General features: G+C 37.8%; 1 protein-coding gene across 9 annotated transcripts in view; it reads left to right on the top strand.

Moving 5' to 3' along the window:
- The window catches only part of SCEL (sciellin), a 321,637-nt gene that overhangs the window by 203,209 nt on the left and 106,218 nt on the right, over positions 1–12,210 (top strand). For 2 of the 9 annotated variants that reach the window (XM_019444137.2, XM_019444122.2), the window contains exon 1: positions 5,465–5,618. The exons of 5 other annotated variants lie outside the window; for them this stretch is intronic. The gene's annotated coding sequence lies outside the window, so the exon portion shown is untranslated. Of the gene's footprint in view, positions 1–5,464; positions 5,619–12,210 lie in introns of those variants that run through there. 2 more of the 9 variants (XM_019444125.2, XM_019444135.2) reach the window with 1 other exon arrangement.

Genomic DNA, 12,210 nt, shown 5'->3' with positions numbered 1-12,210 from the left:
GGTACATGTACCAAATATTTATGTACAGTGTTACTCACTGTAGCATTGTTTGTTAGCAGAAGTTTAGACATGATGGAAATGTCCATTTATAGTGGATTGATAAAATAGATTATGACATACCCATACAATGGAAGGCCAATCAGCTAATGAAAAACACAGTGTGGAAAGATTTTCAGGATATAATGTTAAATCAAAAAATAAATAAATTAATAAGATTCAGAACAGTGTAATATGCAAACATTTGTATAAAAAATGGAGGAAATATCTGTATCTTACATTTTCTCGTACATGTATAAATGTCTTTGGAATGACCCAGAAGAAACTAAATAATTGCCCATTCCTCTTTTTTGGAGATCAAGGTTTGGGGAGTGAGGGAGACTTTTCACTGTCTTTCTTTCTATACTTTTAATTTCTGAAAAATCTAAATATATGGCTGATTCAAAATACATTGTGTAGGGGTGCCTGGGTGGCTAGGTTGGTTAAGCGTCAGACTCTTGATTTCAGCTCAGGTCATGATCTCATGGTTTGTGAGTTTGAGCCTAGCATTGGGCTCCATGCTCTCTCTCTTCCTGTCTCTGCTCCTTCCCTACTCGCTCGCTCTCTCTCAAAATGAATGAAATAAACTTAGAAAAAAGAAAAAGAAAAATATATTTGCGTAAATATTTTTTTTAAAAAGAAAACTGCCTATGATGGTTATAACAAGTTTATTCATAATTGCCAAAAGTTGGAAGCAAATAAGATGTTTTTCATTAGGCAAATGGAAAAATAAACTGGTATATCCAGACAATGGAATAGCTAAAAAGCGATGAGCTGTCAAGCAATGAAAACACATGGAAGAACCTTAAATGCATATTGCAAAATGAAAGAAGCCAATATGAAAAGGCTACCTAGTATATTATTCCAACAAGATGACATTTTGGAAAAGCAAAACTATGTAGACAGTAATGTCAGTGATTGCCAGAGATTGGGGGTAGGGAGGAATGACTAGGCAGAGCACAGAGGATTTTTAGGGCAGTGAAACTATTATGCAGAATACCATAATAATGGATACATGTCATTGTCCATTCATCCAAATCCATAGAATGTACAGCACCAAGAATGATGTCCTAATGTAAATTATGGACTTTGAGTAATAATGATGTGTCTGTGTAGATTCATCCATTCAACAAATGTACCAGTCTGGTGTGAAATGTTAACAGAGGAGGCTGTACATGTGTAGGGGGAGGGGGTGTATGGGATTCTCTGTACCTGACTCTCAATTTTGCTAAGAATCAAAAGTTGCTATAAAAATAGTCTTAAACAAAGAAGTATTCCTTAAATAAAGAAAAAAAAGAAAACTGATGAGTTAGATTTACACTATAATTAAAGGACCCTAGATTCTGAAGCCACTCAAGGCCATTCTCTGGTTTAACATTGCAATCTAACACATGTGGGCTATGAGGATATAAGTGTATATGTATTTATACATGCATATGTATATATATATATATATATATATATATATATATATATATATACACACACACATACATTAACTATTAAAAGCCATTGTACTTTCCTGCCACCTATTAGTTAGTGCTCAGGCCTGCTATAAGTTTAGCCCACCCTCTGATCTAGCCATAGTTTGGATCAAGTACTCATATTCCTTTCTGGCACTTTGGAGAGACGGTGGAGGTTCCCACCCAAGAAGGTGGACTCTGCAGTCAGTGTGCCTAGATTGGAATTCCAGACACATCTAATTCCTAGCTGTGTTAGCCTTAGTCTTTTGCTTTGTTATCTCTATCATGGATATAACAGCAGTTCCTATAGTGTAGGGTTTTTGTGAAGATCAAATGAAATAATACATGTGAAGCACTTAGCAGTAATCGGCATATATTTAAACTATTGGTGTTGCTATTTTTATTGTTATTTTTATCATCAGCATTACAATCATCATTAACCATGCCTAATCTCTGCCTGTTTGTAGCATGAAGAGTCAGAAAGGACTCTCAGCTGAGTCCTCCTGGTTCTTCCTGACATTTGCTATAAACCTAAGGTTTGAAGACCTGGTTAAAAAAATTGTGACATCTTCATTGTGACCTGCCAGTTGGTAAAGAAATAGATCTCATCAGTCTCACTATACCAGGAAAGACATGGGCATAAGGGTTAAGTGATTTGCCAACAGTGAAGAGTGGATCTGTAAGGAAAGAGAACCCAGGCCCCTGTGCGTTCTCCACTGTGCTCTCCATTAGTCTGCATTATGCTGGCACCATCAAAGTGCATTAAGCAATGCACCAGCTCTTGAGGTGCTGACAGTAATTCATTAATTCTGACATCTGTCTACTCCCAGCCAAAGGGAAAATGGCTTTGCAAGTATCATCCTAATGATATATCTTTGTTTTAGCATGCACATAACATTTTTTTCCATCTGGGAGGAAGAAGGGGAACCCTGTATGTTTCAACCCTCAGAGACCCTAGGTAATAGATGAGAGAACTTTGAGATGCTGATTTGTCCTATTTGCATTTTTTGCATTTTCACATCACTTTTGGAATCTCTCTGGGGTGAGGAGGTATCTTAGTCTGTTCAGGCTGCTATAACCATATCCCAGACTGGGCAGCTTATAAGCAACAGAAATTTAACTTCCACTGTTCTGGAGTCTGGGGGGTCTGAGATCAAGATGCCAGCACGGTTGGCTCCTCTTCCTGGTTCATAGCCTGTGCCTTCTCACTGTGTCCTCACATGAAGGAAGAAGCTAGAGAGTTCTGAAGGGTCTCTTTTATAAGAACATTATTCCCATTCATGAGGGTTCCACCCTCATAACCTAAGCACCCCCCAAAGGCCCCGCCTCCAATCCTATCCTTTTTGGGAGTTAGGATTCCAACATCTGAATTTCAGGGGGACACAAACATTCAGACCATAGTACGAGGAGACAATCATTTAATAACAATTATTAAGTTAATGTATGAAAAGTACTTAGAAATTCAATGCCTGACACATTAACAGTGCTATATAAGTATTTACTATCCTCATTATTATATAGTAATAAGTAATAAGTGCTCATTTTGGCTGATTTATTCATTGGATAGAAGACATAGCAAAAACACTGTTCTATTTTAGGAGATATACTCAGCCAAAAAGGTTTGCTTTACAAACTTCATCGTATCCATCCAGGCAGCCACCACGAAGCAATTGGCATTAGCATCTGCAATAAAACATTGGCCATCCCCAGGGTAGGAGCTATGTTCTAAAGAGACCTCAAGAACTCAGACATGCACAGTGAGATAGGCATGATGAATCAAAGTTATTCCAAGCATGCTCAAGGCTTCCCAGTTCAAGGCCAGAGTGAAACCAAGGCCGAACCCATTTGGCCACCTCCACACCCAGACGCATTCTTGATTGACCTCTTCAAGCTTTGAGAGCCACGAGGAGGTATGCATTTTCCTCAAGTGTTTAGAATTAGCCCCTTTTTAAATCAAAGATTTCGTTCTAAATGAAAAGACACTGGTGTGGCTTAGTGGTACGGGCTCCTGGTATATAAAATAAGAGGAACCATCAGTTACGTGCAGGAATAATTGCTTGGGAGTTCAAAAGCCTAGGATGTATCTTGAGCAGTATATTTTACTTCATTAAAATTTAAAAACTTATTTTTCTGGTTCTATATTTTATGAGGACAAAAACATACACTTAAACATTCTATAATATAAGTTACTACCTGTCCCTACAAGCTGGCTCTGAAACTGTTTTAGCCCTTCATTTGGCAAAATGAATGCTGAATCATGCTGAATATAACTTCTGATTTATTTTGCTGAATATAACGTCTTTATAATGCTGCATATAACTCCTGATTTATTTTTTGAATTGAGCCAAACATGTTTTTACAATTTTCTAATCTATAGTATTAAATCCAACCTAAATTCAACCAACATTTATGGGCAGCACAGAAATTTAGAACATATTTCTTTCTTAAAGTTTATTTATTTATTTATTTATTTATTTATTTGTTTTGAGACAGAGAGAGAGAGAGAGAGAGAGAGAGAGAGAAGTAGGGAAGGGACAGAGAGAGAATCCCAAGCAGGCTCTGTACTGTCAGCACAGAGCCTGATGTGGGGCTCAAATCCACAAATCATGTGATCATGACCTGAGCCAAAACCAGATGCTCAAAGGACTGAGCCACCCAGGCACCCCTATTTCTAAAATATTTTGGGTTTATAAAATTCCATAGAAGGACCGAATAGACATGTATATGGATGTTTACTTTTAAAGAACATTTTTCCATTTTCCATTTTCAAATTCGTCAGCCCAGAGAGAGGACACATCAGAAAAGTGATGTCCTAGTTTATAATGACTGCATACTACAATTGCCTGTACCTTCTAACCTGAACATTTTTCTACTCTTGTTACAGTCACTTCTGTGCTATAGCTCAGCTGGACTGTAATTTTTAGGAGCTGTCTTGAAAATGGGAGCATTCGGTTAATTGTTGAAATGATAGATGCATAAAGATGACCCTGGGAGTTCTAATGACTTGACTTCTCTCAGTAATGTTCTCCAAGTTTGCTAAGCTTCTTGCAAAGCCTCCCAGGCTATTATGGAAGACGCATTTCAGAAGCTGTGGTAGGAACCCCCACCTGGCATGACTTTTGTGCATTGTTGCTTCCCCGCCAGACGCAGGTGTTGACGCTGGAATCTACTTCTGCCCTCAGATGTGAAAGAACTTTCAAGCATCTTCATCACATTTTTATCTATGTCAAAATAATAAAAGGATCAGAATTCTTATATTTCAGAATTTATTTTTCCTCTGATGGTTTTACAAAATATCCCATGTGCAGAACTTGTGTTGTTTCTTTAAAAAATTTTTTTTAATGTTTATTTATTTATGAAAGAGAGAGAGAGCGTGAGCAGGGGAGGGGCAGAGAGAGAGGGAGACACAGAATCTGAAGCAGGCTCTAGGCTCTGAACTGTCAGCACAGAGCCTGATGTGGGGCTCAAACTCAGGAACCGTGAGATCATGACCCCAGCTGAAGTCAGACACCCACTGACTAAGCCACCCAGGAGCCCCGAACTTGTGTTGTTTCATATTTCCTGAGCTCAGAGTTTCAGAGGACTTTTCTATCCTAAAGAATGTTGGTTCCCACAGTGGACTTCCCATCTTGTGCATCTGTGCCCCAGCCTTCCAGCCACTATGGGTAGAGAGAGAAAACAATCCTTCCTACCTTAAATTTTTGTTTTATTTTGAAGAGAATCCAAAATAGGTTGGGTACCATGCCTCCTTGTCCTTGATAGAGTTGTGTGTATTGTTGATGTCAATTAAAAGGGCGATAACAGGAGCACATTCTTTTTGGCATAACGAGGCCATAACTTACACAAAGAATTCACCAAACAAAGACAGTAGGTCCATGAGTGAGCCTGTTTTAATTGAATTGGTATTTATACAAGGTGACACCCTCTTTCACACCACCCACCTCCTCCCTGGGTGACTCAGCCACTGAGGGAGAAGCCTCTGAACTGTTCATTAACACAGTCAAGTAGAGGTGGAAACGACATTCATTAAAACTCCAGGTACACATTAGTTTCAGCAAGATCCACCTGAGGAACTGAAGGCAGTTCAGATACAAAGTCCCGGTTTTCTGCCCAAGAGAGGTAAGTTGAATTATATTTGCAAACAGAAACATATCTGCTTTATGTGTATAACTTTCCCTGTTTTCTTTGCAATTGATTAAAATCAGAACTTACTGTATTAACTTTGTCGTTTCTCCAGTTAAATTTCAACAGCTTCCAAGGGGACTGCTCTGCTTGTCAACAGCTCTGCTGCTGAGTGTGATTTTATATGGCATTGCCTTTTAACTTCTCTGCAACTTAACACATTTCCGGGCAGCAGAGAAATGAGAACCTCTTTGAGTTTCTGTGTGGGAGCTGTCAGCTGGTGAATCCTGTCACCCATAAGGATAGTAAATTCTTCAAGGCAATTCTATTGTCTCAAGTGACTATAAAAACATTTTTTAAAGGGACCTCCCTGTTTTCACAGATGATGCTTTTACTGAAATGGTGAACTCCATTGTTTCATAGATGTTTTTCTTGCCTGCTAAAAACACTGCAATCACCGAGCTGTGGGGGAGAGATGCCAAGCCCATATCCCCTGTATCCTATCTTCCCCTAGTAAGAAAAATCACATTTCTTGCATGAGTGTACCATGGGATAAAGCAAGGTGGGTGAATTGGCAGGAGTGTGGCATCCTCCAGGGATTCCTGTGCAATTGGCTAACTTTTCTATATTATATCCTGGGTTCTAATCTGAGAATTGATTAATGTAGATGGGGACCAATTTTCCACCTCTATTTATACCCTAGTCCTGAAAAATCAGTTTTAGAAACAGATTCTTTGATAGGAATAGAAAAGTTATTCTAAGCAGGCTTTCCTTTGTAATTGATAGCAAAGCCAACTTCTCTGACTGGTGTTTGTTTCTCCACATTTTCCATTCATGATACAGAGCTGTGGGAATCCAACCCACCATCACTTGTCGTCTGTAACAGGAGCTCTGTCCCCTCCAAAGGGGTGTTTCCCACAGCACACCTGGCTCTGCCTTACGTTCTAACGTTCTCATCACTTCCCATTGGTGACCAGGTCATGTGTGTCTCAGAGATTGAAAGGTCAATTCCCAAAGGTTTACTGAGGAACTTTATAACTTGGCTTTCAAACATCTATAGTAATCAGCATTTGTAGATTATAAGTTGAGTTTTCGTGAAATGAGATCAAATTTAACACTGGCTTTCACTTTCACAGTTGATATAACAGATACAGTCTTTCTGATATTTGTTGTACTCCAATTTTTATTGGAACAATCAATTTGAGAAAACTGAGATATGTTATCAGTAGAAATTTTAGTAAAACATTTGGTTGATTTTAAATATCATGTGACACAGGACACATGAACAAGCTAGGGTTTTTATTAAAATTTTAGCTTCATGTAAATCTTTAATCCAGTTGACATAAATTTGATTCGTACGGAGCATAGCCTTGTCTAGTCTAACCCATGAATTTTTTAGATGAGGACAACAAAAACATCAATGTTGAGCAACTTGCCAAGACATAGTTAACAGAACCAGAACGAGAAGACTGACCTTTGTCTTACTGAGTTTTTTCAATGATTTTTTCAAATTTCTTTCACATAAAATATATAGTAGCAATAAATGAGCTTCCCTCTGGCTTTATAAAAGGGCTAAAATGATATAGAAATAAGAATGTCTTTATCCAGTAATATACTTGTGTGTATAGTGTGACCATGACATAATGAGACATTTTTATTTGTGGTTTCTGGGCTCAGTCTTGTTATTCATTGTGTTCCCAGAGTTTCCATCCAAGGAGCGGTCAGCCCTCTGTAGGAAGGCAATGTAGCATGTGTGGAGGTTGTGGTGCACCTAATCAGTGACATCCTCAGCTCAGCCACCATTCTGTAGCTGCAGTACCATTCTGCTTTCCCGGTTGTCTTCTCCAACCACTGGAATTTTGACTGAAATACCTAAAACAATCATTTTTCTGTAAACAAAACAAAGAGAATATGCTCTGAATGGCTGAACTCATGCTGTGGAATGAGCTGCATATAATTCACTAACATGATTTAACTGAGGGTGTCCCTAAGTTTCAGGCATTAACTTGAAGCATTCTTTAAGAAGGAAGTAATAAAATCCTTGGCCAGCAGTCCAAAGGAAATCTCTGTTGTCCCACACAGTTTGTCTTCTGATACTATCTGCGTCTAGGCCATTTGTTGATCAAATTTCCTTTTCTCTTGCTGAGAACTTTGAAATAAGCGTTTTATGTATTAATATCTATGTACTGTTTTCAGTTGCTCAGAATTTACTTTTAATCAAAAGTCTTCATCACATGTGTTTCTTAAGTGTTTCTAGTTTACTGTTGTAAAAATCCATGTGATTTTAGAATTTGGGAAAGGCCCTTCTTCAAATGGATGCTTTGTCAAATGACAGCTATATTTATCAGATTGCATTTTATGTTAGCTGCTAAACTTATTAAGGGTATAAGTCATCCTTTTATTGTGATTATTAATTGGAAGAGTGTATTTAATGGCTGTCCATTAAATGACAACTGGCTTACTTCTAGACATGAGAATTAATGTTGCTGAATCCTCATCATAGATGTGTATTGAGAGCTCTAAGCATCTAAATTATTTATTCTACATTTCTAGACCCAAGTTTCCCTGGCCTAAAATATGATTAAGTCCCCTTTATATGGAACCTCCTGGGGGAAAGTAATGTAGACCATAGTTTCAAACTGGAATATCAACATCCCAGGAGACTGGCGGTATTTGAGAAAATGTACAGATGCCTCATTGTACATCTGCACTGAGAGCTAATTTTAGTTAAAACGTTTTGTAGAAAAATGCTCTGTAACAATTCTTCCCTTTTCTCCATTCCTTGCCAGCATCCTCTCCTTTGTCATTAGGTAAAAGTTTGAAAGGAATTCATGTAAAAAAAACTGCAGGAGGTTAGAGTACAGAGAGACTTGGATTTAATCGTTATCCTACTTTGAACCAAGGGTAACTTGTACAATCATGCATATCTCACAGCACCAGTACATAAAAAGAAATTTTAGAATTCTTAATGACATATGTATTGTATTACTATTTCTTTTAAAATAGCACAAAGAAAAGTAAAACATCAAAAAAAATCTCTGAAAAAAAAAATCTCCAAAAGAAAAATGTGGGACCCTGATTTTTAAAAAATCACAAAAATTTACTGTAAGAAACAAAGAATTTTTTGAGTAAAACCTTCCTGGATGGACAGTTTGAATATCATAAATGTCACCTCTTCCCAAATCATTTTATAGGGTTCATGCAATTCTGATCAAAAGTTCCAAAAGAATATTTATTTTGGAAATAGATGAAATAATTTTAAAGTTTATCTGAAAGAAATAAATAGATGGGAATAGCTGATAGCATTTATACATAGGAAATTAATTAGGGGTGCTTGCACTGGCACTAAAATGTATTAAAAAGATAAAAATTAAAGTTTGTTTCTATTGCAAGAAACTAAAAACAGATTTCTGGAACATACAGCCACATTCTAGAATATGTAAGAATTTTATATGTGACAAAGGAAAAATCATATGTGAATAGGAAAGGGATTCATTCCACCATTAGCCAAATAACTCCATATGTATTAGAGTTTCCATGTAACAATAAAGTATTTTCTTATTTATTTATTTATTTATTTATTATTTATTTACTTATAATTTTTTTAGGAAGAGGAAGAGCGCACACATGCAGGGGAGATGGGTAAAGGGAGAGAGAGAGAGAGAGAGAGAGAGAGAGAGAGAGAGAGAGAGAGAGAATATTAAGCAGGCTCCACACTCAGCATGGAGCCTCATGCAGGGCTCAATCCCATGACCCTGGGATCATGACCTGAACCAAAATCAAGAGTCAGACACTTAACTGAGTGAGCCAACCAGGCACCCCTAAAATATTTTTTAAAAAATTATAAGAAAACATGTGTAAACATTTAATTAATCTTATTTGTCCAACAAATATCCCTCTAGAACTGATTATGTGCCACGTACTGTAATAAGTTCTGGAAACACAGCTGTGGCAAAGATGGTCTTGTTTCTCAATTTCTCAATTTTCTCAGGATTTACTCTGTGTGTACGTGTGTGTGCATGCATGTTGTGCCCTGGGGATAGAAGGATAGTCAGCCACATTAACAGGCAATATGTTTGGTAAATGTTTTTATGGAGAGATACTCTTTGCTATTTCAACACTTGGTAGGGCCATTAATTCAGCCTGGGGAGGTGGGGGGCCAGGTTGCAATGGTGTCACTGAATGCTTCTGGGAGGTTATGTGACCTGAAGAATGAATAGAAGTCTTTCCTGAAAAGAGAGTAAGGGGCAAGGAAAGCTCAGAATGAAGACTGTTTTAGGCATAGTGCAGAGAGTAAGCAACAGCCTAAAGGTGGTAAAATTGATGAAACCCTCAAGGAATTGGCATGACTTAGTGTGGCTGAAACTAGAGCTTGAGTGAGGAATGGAGAGTGGGGAGAGATGAGGCAGCATCTGTGGACCTGTGAGCCTTGTTAACAACTTGACTTTTATCCTGACGGAGATGGAGCACCACTGAAGAGGTTTAAGCAAGATGGTGGCTGCTTCGGTAGAGAATGGGTTAGAAGAGATTAAGTCTAGACACTTGGGAATACACCTAGGAAGCTGTTAAAATAGTAACAAAGAGATTATGGCAGTTTGAGTTGGTAGCTTGAATACAGAAAGAAATACAATTGAGAGATATGTAGGAATAGAATAGAATAGAATCTCTTTAAATTATTAAAGAGATTAATAAATGGTAATTCTAAGTGCTGGCAAATGTATGGACATTTATATGCTGCTGATGCATTATAAACTGACAAGATTTAAGGAAGGAGATTTGACAATAGGGATCAAGAAAATTTCACAAGTTATATCCCTTAGCAAGTAATTTCACTTCTAGGGATCCATCCAAAGAAAATAATCAGACATGTGATCAAAGATTTTTGTATGGTTTTGTTGGAAACAACAGAGAAATTATGTTATAATAATAGATGGTCACATAAAATGAAATATATTTTAGTTGCAGAAGGAATAATCATTTAAATATTTTTAATGACATTGAAAAATGTGGATCAGTGAAATCTAATAGGCAAAGAGAACCTTTGAAGAAAATAATGATACATGAAAAGTGTCTCATTTTTTCTTTGTGCTTTCTTTGACTTTATGCATTTTCTACTGAGCATGTATTACTGATATAATGAAAAAGATGATACTGTGTAAAATTGGGATAAAGAATGACCTTATGACAGAGCCATTGTGAATGTGAAATATGGTAAACTACTTACAGTAACTAATGGGGTTTTGGTTCATAGTCCGTGGTAAAAATTTGGGTTTTAATTCATTTAACAAATGCTTTCGGATAGAACTGAAAATAGCCCATGAGAGGCACTGGGTGGACAGTCAGTTAAACGTCTGACTCTTGATTTCAGCTCAGGTCATGATTTCACGGTTCATGAGACTGAGCCCCATGTCCGCCTCTAGGCTGGTGACTTGGAGCCTGCTTGGGATCCTCTTTCTCCCTCCCTTTCTCTCTCTGCCCCTTCCTTGCTCTCTCACCTCTCAAAATAAAGAAATAAACTTAAAAAAAAAGGAAATAGCCCATGAAGGGCTCAGGTGATAGATAATTTTTGTTAGTGTTTTTTACTAATGAATATTAGATCAGTGTCTTTAATGAAGTGAAACAGATCATTGTCTCAGATAGCAAGACTCTTCATGCTAGAACTTGATGCTGTCATTCCATGGAAAAGCTAGGTGGTAGCAACCCGGGCAGGTGGGGGCTCATAGTAAAAATAGAACAGTCAGAAAATTTTATGGTGGGTACCAAAGAACCAGTAGCATGTAGACATCTGGCTGGCTGAAAGCTTTCATCCACACTACATTCCCAACTGTTTCACCGTCAGTAAGCAAGTTTCCCAGTGCTAAGCTCAGACTGTGAGGCTGTGTGACTAAAGAAATAGCAAATTTCTAACCATCCCAGCAAGCTAAATGAGTCCTTACCAGCCTGATAATTATTGGATTTCCTTCTACGCTGCATGTGAAGGCTAAACACTATCCATTAATTTAAATGGACTTGTTAATGTTTGCTCTTCATGAAGACCTGTTTGTTTTCTCCTTCCAGGATATTTCATGTTCTTTTAGGTGGTAATTGTTGTTTGGGGTTTGTTTTATTTATTTTCCAGAAACTAAGGCTTCTCTTTATTGGTTTGTAATTACCGGGCTCCTCTTATTCTTCTATAGAAAATAGTTTAGTAGCATTTGTCTTTTTCCAGTCTCTAGGGGGTTTTCCCAGTTACTAGTGATTTTTGGGAAGCAAGTCCTGGTGGGTATGGCACTATTATTGAGCCGTTAAACCCTCTAGACTTTCATACACAGAGGTGAATGTACATATGCCATTTTCTAGCCATTTTTGCTATATTTATTTCCTTATTCTACATTAGTTTCTTAATACTTTCCATCACTACAGTGATTTCCCCTAGGCGACTCTTTGAGTTCTTTTTCATAAAGATATAAGGTGTATTAGAAGTTTGAGGGGCGCCTGGGTGGCTCAGTCAGTTAAGCGTCCGACTTCGGCTCAGGTCATGATCTCACAGTTCGTGGGTTCGAGCCCCGCATCGGGCTCTGTGCTGACAGCTCAGAGCCTGGAGCCTGTT

This window comes from Panthera pardus, unplaced genomic scaffold (assembly GCF_024362965.1).
Source record: "Panthera pardus isolate Hobbes unplaced genomic scaffold, ASM2436296v1 HiC_scaffold_1, whole genome shotgun sequence".
In the NCBI taxonomy this organism is placed as follows: Eukaryota; Metazoa; Chordata; class Mammalia; order Carnivora; family Felidae; genus Panthera; species Panthera pardus.
The sequence above is the reverse complement of the archived record's forward strand: the minus strand, read 5'-3'. Positions and strand labels throughout refer to the sequence as shown.